Source organism: Hippoglossus stenolepis, chromosome 10 (genome assembly GCF_022539355.2).
Source record: "Hippoglossus stenolepis isolate QCI-W04-F060 chromosome 10, HSTE1.2, whole genome shotgun sequence".
NCBI lineage: Eukaryota > Metazoa > Chordata > Actinopteri > Pleuronectiformes > Pleuronectidae > Hippoglossus > Hippoglossus stenolepis.
In genome coordinates, this window is record NC_061492.1 from 26,996,524 (window position 1) to 27,006,464 (window position 9,941).

At 46.6% G+C, this 9,941-nt stretch overlaps 20 non-coding genes and 1 pseudogene across 20 annotated transcripts; all 21 read right to left on the bottom strand.

Annotated features, from left to right (window-relative positions):
* Nucleotides 1–181, bottom strand: LOC124852808 (annotated as a pseudogene).
* Nucleotides 182–356: 175 nt separating this feature from the next.
* On the bottom strand, nt 357–467 carry LOC124853503. Its single transcript, XR_007033845.1, has one exon. It is a non-coding gene; the product is annotated as a U5 spliceosomal RNA (small nuclear RNA).
* A 502-nt stretch (nt 468–969) lies between these two features.
* LOC124853010 lies at nt 970–1,161 on the bottom strand. Its single transcript, XR_007033421.1, has one exon. It is a non-coding gene; the product is annotated as a U2 spliceosomal RNA (small nuclear RNA).
* Nucleotides 1,162–1,337: 176 nt separating this feature from the next.
* On the bottom strand, nt 1,338–1,450 carry LOC124853228. The gene has a single exon (XR_007033571.1). It is a non-coding gene; the product is annotated as a U5 spliceosomal RNA (small nuclear RNA).
* Nucleotides 1,451–1,945: 495 nt separating this feature from the next.
* Nucleotides 1,946–2,136, bottom strand: LOC124854387. Its single transcript, XR_007034631.1, has one exon. It is a non-coding gene; the product is annotated as a U2 spliceosomal RNA (small nuclear RNA).
* Nucleotides 2,137–2,312: 176 nt separating this feature from the next.
* On the bottom strand, nt 2,313–2,423 carry LOC124853684. The gene has a single exon (XR_007034023.1). It is a non-coding gene; the product is annotated as a U5 spliceosomal RNA (small nuclear RNA).
* A 498-nt stretch (nt 2,424–2,921) lies between these two features.
* Nucleotides 2,922–3,108, bottom strand: LOC124852726. The gene has a single exon (XR_007033149.1). It is a non-coding gene; the product is annotated as a U2 spliceosomal RNA (small nuclear RNA).
* Nucleotides 3,109–3,283: 175 nt separating this feature from the next.
* Nucleotides 3,284–3,392, bottom strand: LOC124853940. Its single transcript, XR_007034255.1, has one exon. It is a non-coding gene; the product is annotated as a U5 spliceosomal RNA (small nuclear RNA).
* Nucleotides 3,393–3,888: 496 nt separating this feature from the next.
* On the bottom strand, nt 3,889–4,081 carry LOC124854273. Its single transcript, XR_007034517.1, has one exon. It is a non-coding gene; the product is annotated as a U2 spliceosomal RNA (small nuclear RNA).
* A 170-nt stretch (nt 4,082–4,251) lies between these two features.
* LOC124853388 lies at nt 4,252–4,363 on the bottom strand. Its single transcript, XR_007033731.1, has one exon. It is a non-coding gene; the product is annotated as a U5 spliceosomal RNA (small nuclear RNA).
* Nucleotides 4,364–4,858: 495 nt separating this feature from the next.
* On the bottom strand, nt 4,859–5,049 carry LOC124854286. The gene has a single exon (XR_007034530.1). It is a non-coding gene; the product is annotated as a U2 spliceosomal RNA (small nuclear RNA).
* Nucleotides 5,050–5,223: 174 nt separating this feature from the next.
* LOC124853907 lies at nt 5,224–5,332 on the bottom strand. The gene has a single exon (XR_007034231.1). It is a non-coding gene; the product is annotated as a U5 spliceosomal RNA (small nuclear RNA).
* Nucleotides 5,333–5,830: 498 nt separating this feature from the next.
* Nucleotides 5,831–6,022, bottom strand: LOC124854241. The gene has a single exon (XR_007034486.1). It is a non-coding gene; the product is annotated as a U2 spliceosomal RNA (small nuclear RNA).
* Nucleotides 6,023–6,197: 175 nt separating this feature from the next.
* On the bottom strand, nt 6,198–6,309 carry LOC124853528. The gene has a single exon (XR_007033870.1). It is a non-coding gene; the product is annotated as a U5 spliceosomal RNA (small nuclear RNA).
* A 496-nt stretch (nt 6,310–6,805) lies between these two features.
* LOC124852855 lies at nt 6,806–6,994 on the bottom strand. The gene has a single exon (XR_007033276.1). It is a non-coding gene; the product is annotated as a U2 spliceosomal RNA (small nuclear RNA).
* Nucleotides 6,995–7,171: 177 nt separating this feature from the next.
* On the bottom strand, nt 7,172–7,280 carry LOC124853780. Its single transcript, XR_007034119.1, has one exon. It is a non-coding gene; the product is annotated as a U5 spliceosomal RNA (small nuclear RNA).
* A 493-nt stretch (nt 7,281–7,773) lies between these two features.
* LOC124852761 lies at nt 7,774–7,961 on the bottom strand. Its single transcript, XR_007033184.1, has one exon. It is a non-coding gene; the product is annotated as a U2 spliceosomal RNA (small nuclear RNA).
* Nucleotides 7,962–8,135: 174 nt separating this feature from the next.
* Nucleotides 8,136–8,246, bottom strand: LOC124853767. The gene has a single exon (XR_007034106.1). It is a non-coding gene; the product is annotated as a U5 spliceosomal RNA (small nuclear RNA).
* Nucleotides 8,247–8,742: 496 nt separating this feature from the next.
* Nucleotides 8,743–8,930, bottom strand: LOC124854270. Its single transcript, XR_007034514.1, has one exon. It is a non-coding gene; the product is annotated as a U2 spliceosomal RNA (small nuclear RNA).
* Nucleotides 8,931–9,106: 176 nt separating this feature from the next.
* LOC124853710 lies at nt 9,107–9,217 on the bottom strand. Its single transcript, XR_007034049.1, has one exon. It is a non-coding gene; the product is annotated as a U5 spliceosomal RNA (small nuclear RNA).
* A 498-nt stretch (nt 9,218–9,715) lies between these two features.
* On the bottom strand, nt 9,716–9,902 carry LOC124854255. Its single transcript, XR_007034499.1, has one exon. It is a non-coding gene; the product is annotated as a U2 spliceosomal RNA (small nuclear RNA).
* Between the last annotated feature and the right edge of the window lie 39 nt (nt 9,903–9,941).

Sequence of the window (9,941 nt, forward strand, 5' to 3'; positions counted from 1 at the left end):
CACCGTTCCCAGCGGCACTGCAATGCTAGGTCGATGCGTGGAGAGAAAGGAGCAAGCTCCAAATTTCTGCCCCTCATGCCAAAAATCTGCTTAATATGTAGTCCTCATATAGAGGACATATCAGATATTAAACTGATAAGAACAGATACTACACTTGATCTTAGCCAAAGGCGGGCGATAAGCCCCAAGTGTTGGATGTCACGCCAAGCTCTTGGCACAAATCTCACTTGTTGTGGTACCCGTTCGTAGGTGTGCATAACAATGGCTGCTGCTTATCACCTCCGCCCAAGCTCTCCTTTGTGGCGCTTGATTTCTGACCTAGACAGCTCTTTGACTTTTCACAATTTCATAAGGCTCAGCCATACAACAAAGCCTGCCAAAAATATATTCAACTCATGTTTGTTCCTCTCCACGGAAGTCTTTAGTAAAGCGAAAGACTTGTGCGTTATGAAGAGAAACCAGAGTCAGCATGGCCCTCTGTTGGAGAGCAGCAGAGGAGCCTCTCGGTCACAGTCACCACCTTCACGGTAGGCCTCTCTTTGCTTTCCGCATGTCAGATCCCAGTATGCAACATTCCCAACCCGCCCCCATCTGCCAACCAAAATTATACACGTCTTTATTACCTCCTGCCCTGACTACTGTGATTGGCTTTTAAGCCTGCCTAAGCAATACATCCCTGAACCACTTACATTCGCTCCAAAATGCTGACTCTGGTTTCTCGGCAAGTCTCCCAGAAGGTCTTGAGTGAAAACAAGTTTCCATTCTTGACAAACGCTTCTAACTCAATTTGGAATGCAGTTCAAGCTCATTGTGACCCCGTGCATGGTCACGTCACAAAGCAGTGAGCCATCAGAGCGGTTTCACACACTTGTGTGTGCCAGGCCGTTACCTCAGTTTCATTGAGCCAGTGTAGAATTCACTTTTGATACGCGACAATTGTTTGAGTGTTTGGTTTTCTACAAGGTAAGAACAGAGTGCACCGTTCCCAGCGGCACTGCAATGCTAGGTCGATGCGTGGAGAGAAAGGAGCAAGCTCCAAATTTCTGCCCCTCATGCCAAAAATCTGCTTAATATGTAGTCCTCATATAGAGGACATATCAGATATTAAACTGATAAGAACAGATACTACACTTGATCTTAGCCAAAAGGCCGAGAAGCGATAAGCCCCAAGTGTTGGATGTCACGCCAAGCTCTTGGCACAAATCTCACTTGTTGTGGTACCCCGTTCGTAGGTGTGCATAACAATGGCTGCTGCTTATCACCTCCGCCAGCTCTCCTTTGTGGCGCTTGATTTCTGACCTAGACAGCTCTTTGACTTTTCACAATTTCATAAGGCTCAGCCATACAGCAAAGCCTGCCAAAAATATATTCAACTCATGTTTGTTCCTCTCCACGGAAGTCTTTAGTAAAAGGCGAAAGACTTGTGCGTTATGAAGAGAAACCAGAGTCAGCATGGCCCTCTGTTGGAGAGCAGCAGAGGAGCCTCTCGGTCTGATCACCACCTTCACGGTAGGCCTCTCTTTGCTTTCCATGTCAGATCCCAGTATGCAACATTCCCAACCGCCCCATCTGCCAACCAAAATTATACACGTCTTTATTACCTCCTGCCCTGACTACTGTGATTGGCTTTTAAGCCTGCCTAAGCAATACATCCCTGAACCACTTCATTCGCTCCAAATGCTGACTCTGGTTTCTCACCAAGTCTCCCAGAAGGTCTTGAGTGAAAGCAAGTTTCCATTCTTGACAAACGCTTCTAACTCAATTTGGAATCCAGTTCAAGCTCATTGTGACCCCGTGCATGGTCACGTCACTAAGCAGTGAGCCATCAGAGGCGGTTTCACACCTTGTGTGTGCCAGGCCGTTACCTCAGTTTCATTGAGCCAGTGTAGAATTCACTTTTGATACGCGACAATTGTTTGAGTGTTTGGTTTTCTACAAAGTAAGAACAGAGTGCACCGTTCCCAGCGGCACTGCAATGCTAGGTCGATGCGTGGAGAGAAAGGAGCAAGCTCCAAATTTCTGCCCCTCATGCCAAAAATCTGCTTAATATGTAGTCCTCATATAGAGGACATATCAGATATTAAACTGATAAGAACAGATACTACATTGATCTTAGCCAAAAGGCCGAGGCGATAAGCCCCAAGTGTTGGATGTCCACGCCAAGCTCTTGGCACAAATCTCACTTGTTGTGGTACCCGTTCGTAGGTGTGCATAACAATGGCTGCTGCTTATCACCTCCGCCCAAGCTCTCCTTTGTGGCGCTTGATTTCTGACCTAGACAGCTCTTTGACTTTTCACAATTTCATAAGGCTCAGCCATACAGCAAAGCCTGCCAAAAATATATTCAACTCATGTTTGTTCCTCTCCTGGAAGTCTTTAGTAAAGGCGAAAGACTTGTGCGTTATGAAGAGAAACCAGAGTCAGCATGGCCCTCTGTTGGAGAGCAGCAGAGGAGCCTCTCGGTCTGAGTCACCACCTTCACGGTGGGCCTCTCTTTGCTTTCCGCATGTCAGATCCCAGTATGCAACATTCCCAACCCGCCCCCATCTGCCAACCAAAATTATACACGTCTTTATTACCTCCTGCCTGACTACTGTGATTGGCTTTTAAGCCTGCCTAAGCAATACATCCCTGAACCACTTACATTCGCTCCAAAATGCTGACTCTGGTTTCTCACCAAGTCTCCCAGAAGGTCTTAGTGAAAGCAAGTTTCCATTCTTGACAAACGCTTCTAACTCAATTTGGAATCAGTTCAAGCTCATTGTGACCCCGTGCATGGTCACGTCACTAAGCAGTGAGCCATCAGGCGGTTTCACACACTTGTGTGTGCCAGGCCGTTACCTCAGTTTCATTGAGCCAGTGTAGAATTCACTTTTGATACGCGACAATTGTTTGAGTGTTTGGTTTTCTACAAGGTAAGAACAGAGTGCACCGTTCCCAGCGGCACTGCAATGCTAGGTCGATGCGTGGAGAGAGAGGAGCAAGCTCAAATTTCTGCCCCTCATGCCAAAAATCTGCTTAATATGTAGTCCTCATATAGAGGACATATCAGATATTAAACTGATAAGAACAGATACACATGATCTTAGCCAAAGGCCGAGAAGCGATAAGCCCCAAGTGTTGGATGTCACGCCAAGCTCTTGGCACAAATCTCACCTGTTGTGGTACCCCGTTCGTAGGTGTGCATAACAATGGCTGCTGCTTATCACCTCCCAAGCTCTCCTTTGTGGCGCTTGATTTCTGACCTAGACAGCTCTTTGACTTTTCACAATTTCATAAGGCTCAGCCATACAGCAAAGCCTGCCAAAAATATATTCAACTCATGTTTGTTCCTCTCCACGGAAGTCTTTAGTAAAGGCGAAAGACATGTCGTTATGAAGAAACCAGAGTCAGCATGGCCCTCTGTTGGAGAGCAGCAGAGGAGCCTCTCGGTCTGAGTCACCACCTTCGGTAGGCCTCTCTTTGCTTTCCGCATGTCAGATCCCTAGTATGCAACATTCCCAACCCCCCCATCTGCCAACCAAAATTATACAGTCTTTATTACCTCCGCCCTGACTACTGTGATTGGCTTTTAAGCCTGCCTAAGCAATACATCCCTGAACCACTTACATTCGCTCCAAAATGCTGACTCTGGTTTCTCACCAAGTCTCCCAGAAGGTCTTGAGTGAAAGCAAGTTTCCATTCTTGACAAACGCTTCTAACTCAATTTGGAATCCAGTTCAAGCTCATTGTGACCCCGTGCATGTCACGTCACTAAGCAGTGAGCCATCAGAGCGGTTTCACACACTTGTGTGTGCCAGGCCGTTACCTCAGTTTCATTGAGCCAGTGTAGAATTCACTTTTGATACGCGACAATTGTTTGAGTGTTTGGTTTTCTACAAGGTAAGAACAAATTGCACCGTTCCCAAGCGGCACTGCAATGCTAGGTCGATGCGTGGAGAGAAAGGAGCAAGCTCCAAATTTCTGCCCCTCATGCCAAAAATCTGCTTAATATGTAGTCCTCATATAGAGGACATATCAGATATTAAACTGATAAGAACAGATACTACACTTGATCTTAGCCAAAGGCCGAGAGCGATAAGCCCCAAGTGTTGGATGTCACCGCAAGCTCTTGGCACAAATCTCACTTGTTGTGTACCGTTCATTGGTGTGCATAACAATGGCTGCTTATCACCTCCGCCCAAGCTCTCCTTTGTGGCGCTTGATTTCTGACCTAGACAGCTCTTTGACTTTTCACAATTTCATAAGGCTCAGCCATACAGCAAAGCCTGCCAAAAATATATTCAACTCATGTTTGTTCCTCTCACGGAAGTCTTTAGTAAAAGGCGAAAGACTTGTGCGTTATGAAGAGAAACCAGAGTCAGCATGGCCCTCTGTTGGAGGCAGCAGAGGAGCCTCTCGGTCTGATCACCACCTTCACGGTAGGCCTCTCTTTGCTTTCCATGTCAGATCCCAGTATGCAACATTCCCAACCCGCCCCATCTGCCAACCAAAATTATACACGTCTTTATTACCTCCTGCCCTGACTACTGTGATTGGCTTTAAGCCTGCCTAAGCAATACATCCCTGAACCACTTACATTCGCTCCAAAATGCTGACTCTGGTTTCTCACCAAGTCTCCCAGAAGGTCTTGAGTGAAAGCAAGTTTCCATTCTTGACAAACGCTTCTAACTCAATTTGGAATCCAGTTCAAGCTCATTGTGACCCGTGCATGGTCACGTCACTAAGCAGTGAGCCATCAGAGCGGTTTCACACACTTGTGTGTGCCAGGCCGTTACCTCAGTTTCATTGAGCCAGTGTAGAATTCACTTTTGATACGCGACAATTGTTTGAGTGTTTGGTTTTCTACAAGGTAAGAACAGAGTGCACCGTTCCCAGCGGCACTGCAATGCTAGGTCGATGCGTGGAGAGAAAGGAGCAAGCTCCAAATTTCTGCCCCTCATGCCAAAAATCTGCTTAATATGTAGTCCTCATATAGAGGACATATCAGATATTAAACTGATAAGAACAGATACTACACTTGATCTTAGCCAAAGGCCGAGGCGATAAGCCCCAAGTGTTGGATGTCACGCCAAGCTCTTGGCACAAATCTCACTTGTTGTGGTACCCGTTCGTAGGTGTGCATAACAATGGCTGCTGCTTATCACCTCCGCCCAAGCTCTCCTTTGTGGCGCTTGATTTCTGACCTAGACAGCTCTTTGACTTTTCACAATTTCATAGGCTCAGCCATACAGCAAAGCCTGCCAAAAATATATTCAACTCATGTTTGTTCCTCTCCACGAAGTCTTTAGTAAAGGCGAAAGACTTGTGCGTTATGAAGAAACCAGAGTCAGCATGGCCCTCTGTTGGAGAGCAGAGAGGAGCCTCTCGTCACATCACCACCTTCACGGTAGGCCTCTCTTTGCTTTCCGCATGTCAGATCCCAGTATGCAACATTCCCAACCCGCCCCCATCTGCCAACCAAAATTATACACGTCTTTATTACCTCCTGCCCTGACTACTGTGATTGGCTTTTAAGCCTGCCTAAGCAATACATCCCTGAACCACTTACATTCGCTCCAAAATGCTGACTCTGGTTTCTCACCAAGTCTCCCAGAAGGTCTTGAGTGAAAGCAAGTTTCCATTCTTGACAAACGCTTCTAACTCAATTTGGAATCCAGTTCAAGCTCATTGTGACCCGTGCATGGTCACGTCACTAAGCAGTGAGCCATCAGAGCGGTTTCACACACTTGTGTGTGCCAGGCCATTACCTCAGTTTCATTGAGCCAGTGTAGAATTCACTTTTGATACGCGACAATTGTTTGAGTGTTTGGTTTTCTACAAGGTAAGAACAGAGTGCACCGTTCCCAGCGGCACTGCAATGCTAGGTCGATGCGTGGAGAGAAAGGAGCAAGCTCCAAATTTCTGCCCCTCATGCCAAAAATCTGCTTAATATGTAGTCCTCATATAGAGGACATATCAGATATTAAACTGATAAGAACAGATACTACACTTGATCTTAGCCAAAAGCCGAGAGCGATAAGCCCCAAGTGTTGGATGTCACGCCAAGCTCTTGGCACAAATCTCACTTGTTGTGGTACCCGTTCGTAGGTGTGCATAACAATGGCTGCTGCTTATCACCTCCGCCCAAGCTCTCCTTTGTGGCGCTTGATTTCTGACCTAGACAGCTCTTTGACTTTTCACAATTTCATAAGGCTCAGCCATACAGCAAAGCCTGCCAAAAATATATTCAACTCATGTTTGTTCCTCTCCACGGAAGTCTTTAGTAAAGGCGAAAGACATGTGCGTTATGAAGAGAAACCAGAGTCAGCATGGCCCTCTGTTGGAGCAGCAGCAGAGGAGCCTCTCGGTCTGATCACCACCTTCACGGTAGGCCTCTCTTTGCTTTCCGCATGTCAGATCCCAGTATGCAACATTCCCAACCCGCCCCTCCGCCAAAAAATTATACACGTCTTTATTACCTCCTGCCCTGACTACTGTGATTGGCTTTTAAGCCTGCCTAAACAATACATCCCTGAACCACTTACATTCGCTCCAAAATGCTGACTCTGGTTTCTCACCAAGTCTCCCAGAAGGTCTTGAGTGAAAGCAAGTTTCCATTCTTGACAAACGCTTCTAACTCAATTTGGAATCAGTTCAAGCTCATTGTGACCCGTGCATGGTCACGTCACTAAGCAGTGAGCCATCAGAGCGGTTTCACACACTTGTGTGTGCCAGGCATTTACCTCAGTTTCATTGAGCCAGTGTAGAATTCACTTTTGATACGCGACAATTGTTTGAGTGTTTGGTTTTCTACAAGGTAAGAACAGAGTGCACCGTTCCCAAGCGGCACTGCAATGCTAGGTCGATGCGTGGAGAGAAAGGAGCAAGCTCCAATTTCTGCCCCTCATGCCAAAATCTGCTTCAATATGTAGTCCTCATATAAGGGACATATCAGATATTAAACTGATAAGAACAGATACTACATGATCTTAGCCAAAGGCCGAGAAGCGATAAGCCCCAAGTGTTGGATGTCACCCAAGCTCTTGGCACAAATCTCACTTGTTGTGGTACCCCGTTCGTAGGTGTGCATAACAATGGCTGCTGCTTATCACCTCCGCCCAAGCTCTCCTTTGTGGCGCTTGATTTCTGACCTAGACAGCTCTTTGACTTTTCACAATTTCATAAGGCTCAGCCATACAGCAAAGCCTGCCAAAAATATATTCAACTCATGTTTGTTCCTCTCCACGGAAGTCTTTAGTAAGGCGAAAGACTTGTGCGTTATGAAGAAACCAGAGTCAGCATGGCCCTCTGTTGGAGACAGCAGAGGGCCTCTCGGTCATGTCACCACCTTCACGGTAGGCCTCTCTTTGCTTTCCGCATGTCAGATCCAGTATGCAACATTCCCAACCCGCCCCATCTGCCAACCAAAATTATACACGTCTTTATTACCTCCTGCCTGACTACTGTGATTGGCTTTTAAGCCTGCCTAAGCAATACATCCCTGAACCACTTACATTCGCTCCAAAATGCTGACTCTGGTTTCTCACCAAGTCTCCCAGAAGGTCTTGAGTGAAAGCAAGTTTCCATTCTTGACAAGCGCTTCTAACTCAATTTGGAATCCAGTTCAAGCTCATTGTGACCCCGTGCATGGTCACGTCACTAAGCAGTGAGCCATCAGAGCGGTTTCACACACTTGTGTGTGCCAGGCCGTTACCTCAGTTTCATTGAGCCAGTGTAGAATTCACTTTTGATACGCGACAATTGTTTGAGTGTTTGGTTTTCTACAAGGTAAGAACAGGCACCGTTCCCAGCGGCACTGCAATGCTAGGTCGATGCGTGGAGAAGAAGAAAAGCCCAAATTTCTGCCCCTCATGCCAAAAATCTGCTTAATATGTAGTCCTCATATAGAGGACATATCAGATATTAAACTGATAAGAACAGATACTACACTTGATCTTAGCCAAAGGCCGAGACGATAAGCCCCAAGTGTTGGATGTCCACGCCAAGCTCTTGGCACAAATCTCACTTGTTGTGGTACCCCGTTCGTAGGTGTGCATAACAATGGCTGCTGCTTATCACCTCCGCCCAAGCTCTCCTTTGTGGCGCTTGATTTCTGACCTAGACAGCTCTTTGACTTTTCACAATTTCATAAGGCTCAGCCATACAGCAAAGCCTGCAAAATATATTCAACTCATGTTTGTTCCTCTCCACGGAAGTCTTTAGTAAAAGGCGAAAGACTTGTCGTTATGAAGAAACCAGAGTCAGCATGGCCCTCTGTTGGAGAGCAGCAGAGGAGCCTCTCGGTCTGATCACCACCTTCACGGTAGGCCTCTCTTTGCTTTCCATGTCAGATCCCAGTATGCAACATTTCCAACCGCCCCCATCTGCCAACCAAAATTATACACGTCTTTATACCTCCTGCCCTGACTACTGTGATTGGCTTTTAAGCCTGCCTAAGCAATACATCCCTGAACCACTTACATTCGCTCCAAAATGCTGACTCTGGTTTCTCACCAAGTCTCCCAGAAGGTCTTGAGTGAAAGCAAGTTTCCATTCTTGACAAAGCCTTCTAACTCAATTTGGAATCCAGTTCAAGCTCATTGTGACCCCGTGCATGGTCACGTCACTAAGCAGTGAGCCATCAGAGCGGTTTCACACCTTGTGTGTGCCAGGCCGTTACCTCAGTTTCATTGAGCCAGTGTAGAATTCACTTTTGATACGCGACAATTGTTTGAGTGTTTGGTTTTCTACAAGGTAAGAACAGAGTGCACCGTTCCCAGCGGCACTGCAATGCTAGGTCGATGCGTGGAGAAAGGACAAGCTCAAATTTCTGCCCCTCATGCCAAAAATCTGCTTAATATGTAGTCCTCATATAGAGGACATATCAGATATTAAACTGATAAGAACAGATACTACACTTGATCTTAGCCAAAAGGCCGAGAAGCGATAAGCCCCAAGTGTTGGATGTCCACCCAAGCTCTTGGCACAAATCTCACTTGTTGTGGTACCCCGTTCGTAGGTGTGCATAACAATGGCTGCTGCTTATCACCTCCGCCCAAGCTCTCCTTTGTGGCGCTTGATTTCGACTAGACAGCTCTTTGACTTTTCACAATTTCATAAGGCTCAGCCATACAGCAAAGCCTGCCAAAAATATATTCAACTCATGTTTGTTCCTCTCCACGAGTCTTTAGTAAAAGCCGAAAGACTTGTGCGTTATGAAGAGAAACCAGAGTCAGCATGGCCCTCTGTTGGAGAGCAGCAGAGGAGCCTCTCGGTCACATCACCACCTTCACGGTAGGCCTCTCTTTGCTTTCATGTCAGATCCCAGTATGCAACATTCCCAACCCGCCCCCATCTGCCAACCAAAATTATACACGTCTTTATTACCTCCTGCCCTGACTACTGTGATTGTGGCTTTTAAGCCTGCCTAAGCAATACATCCCTGAACCACTTGCATTAGATCCAAAATGCTGACTCTGGTTTTCACCAAGTCTCCCAGAAGGTCTTGAGTGAAAGCAAGTTTCCATTCTTGACAAACGCTTCTAACTCAATTTGGAATCCGTTCAAGCTCATTGTGACCCGTGCATGGTCACGTCACTAAGCAGTGAGCCATCAGAGCGGTTTCACACATGTTGTGTGTGCCAGGCCGTTACCTCAGTTTCATTGGGCCAGTGTAGAATTCACTTTTGATACGCGACAATTGTTTGAGTGTTTGGTTTTCTACAAGGTAAGAACAGAGTGCACCGTTCCCAGCGGCACTGCAATGCTAGGTCGATGCGTGGAAAGGAGCAAGCTCCAAATTTCTGCCCCTCATGCCAAAAATCTGCTTAATATGTAGTCCTCATATAGAGGACATATCAGATATTAAACTGATAAGAACAGATACTACACTTGATCTTAGCCAAAGGCCGAGAAGCGATAAGCCCCAAGTGTTGGATGTCCAGCCAAGCTCTTGGCAC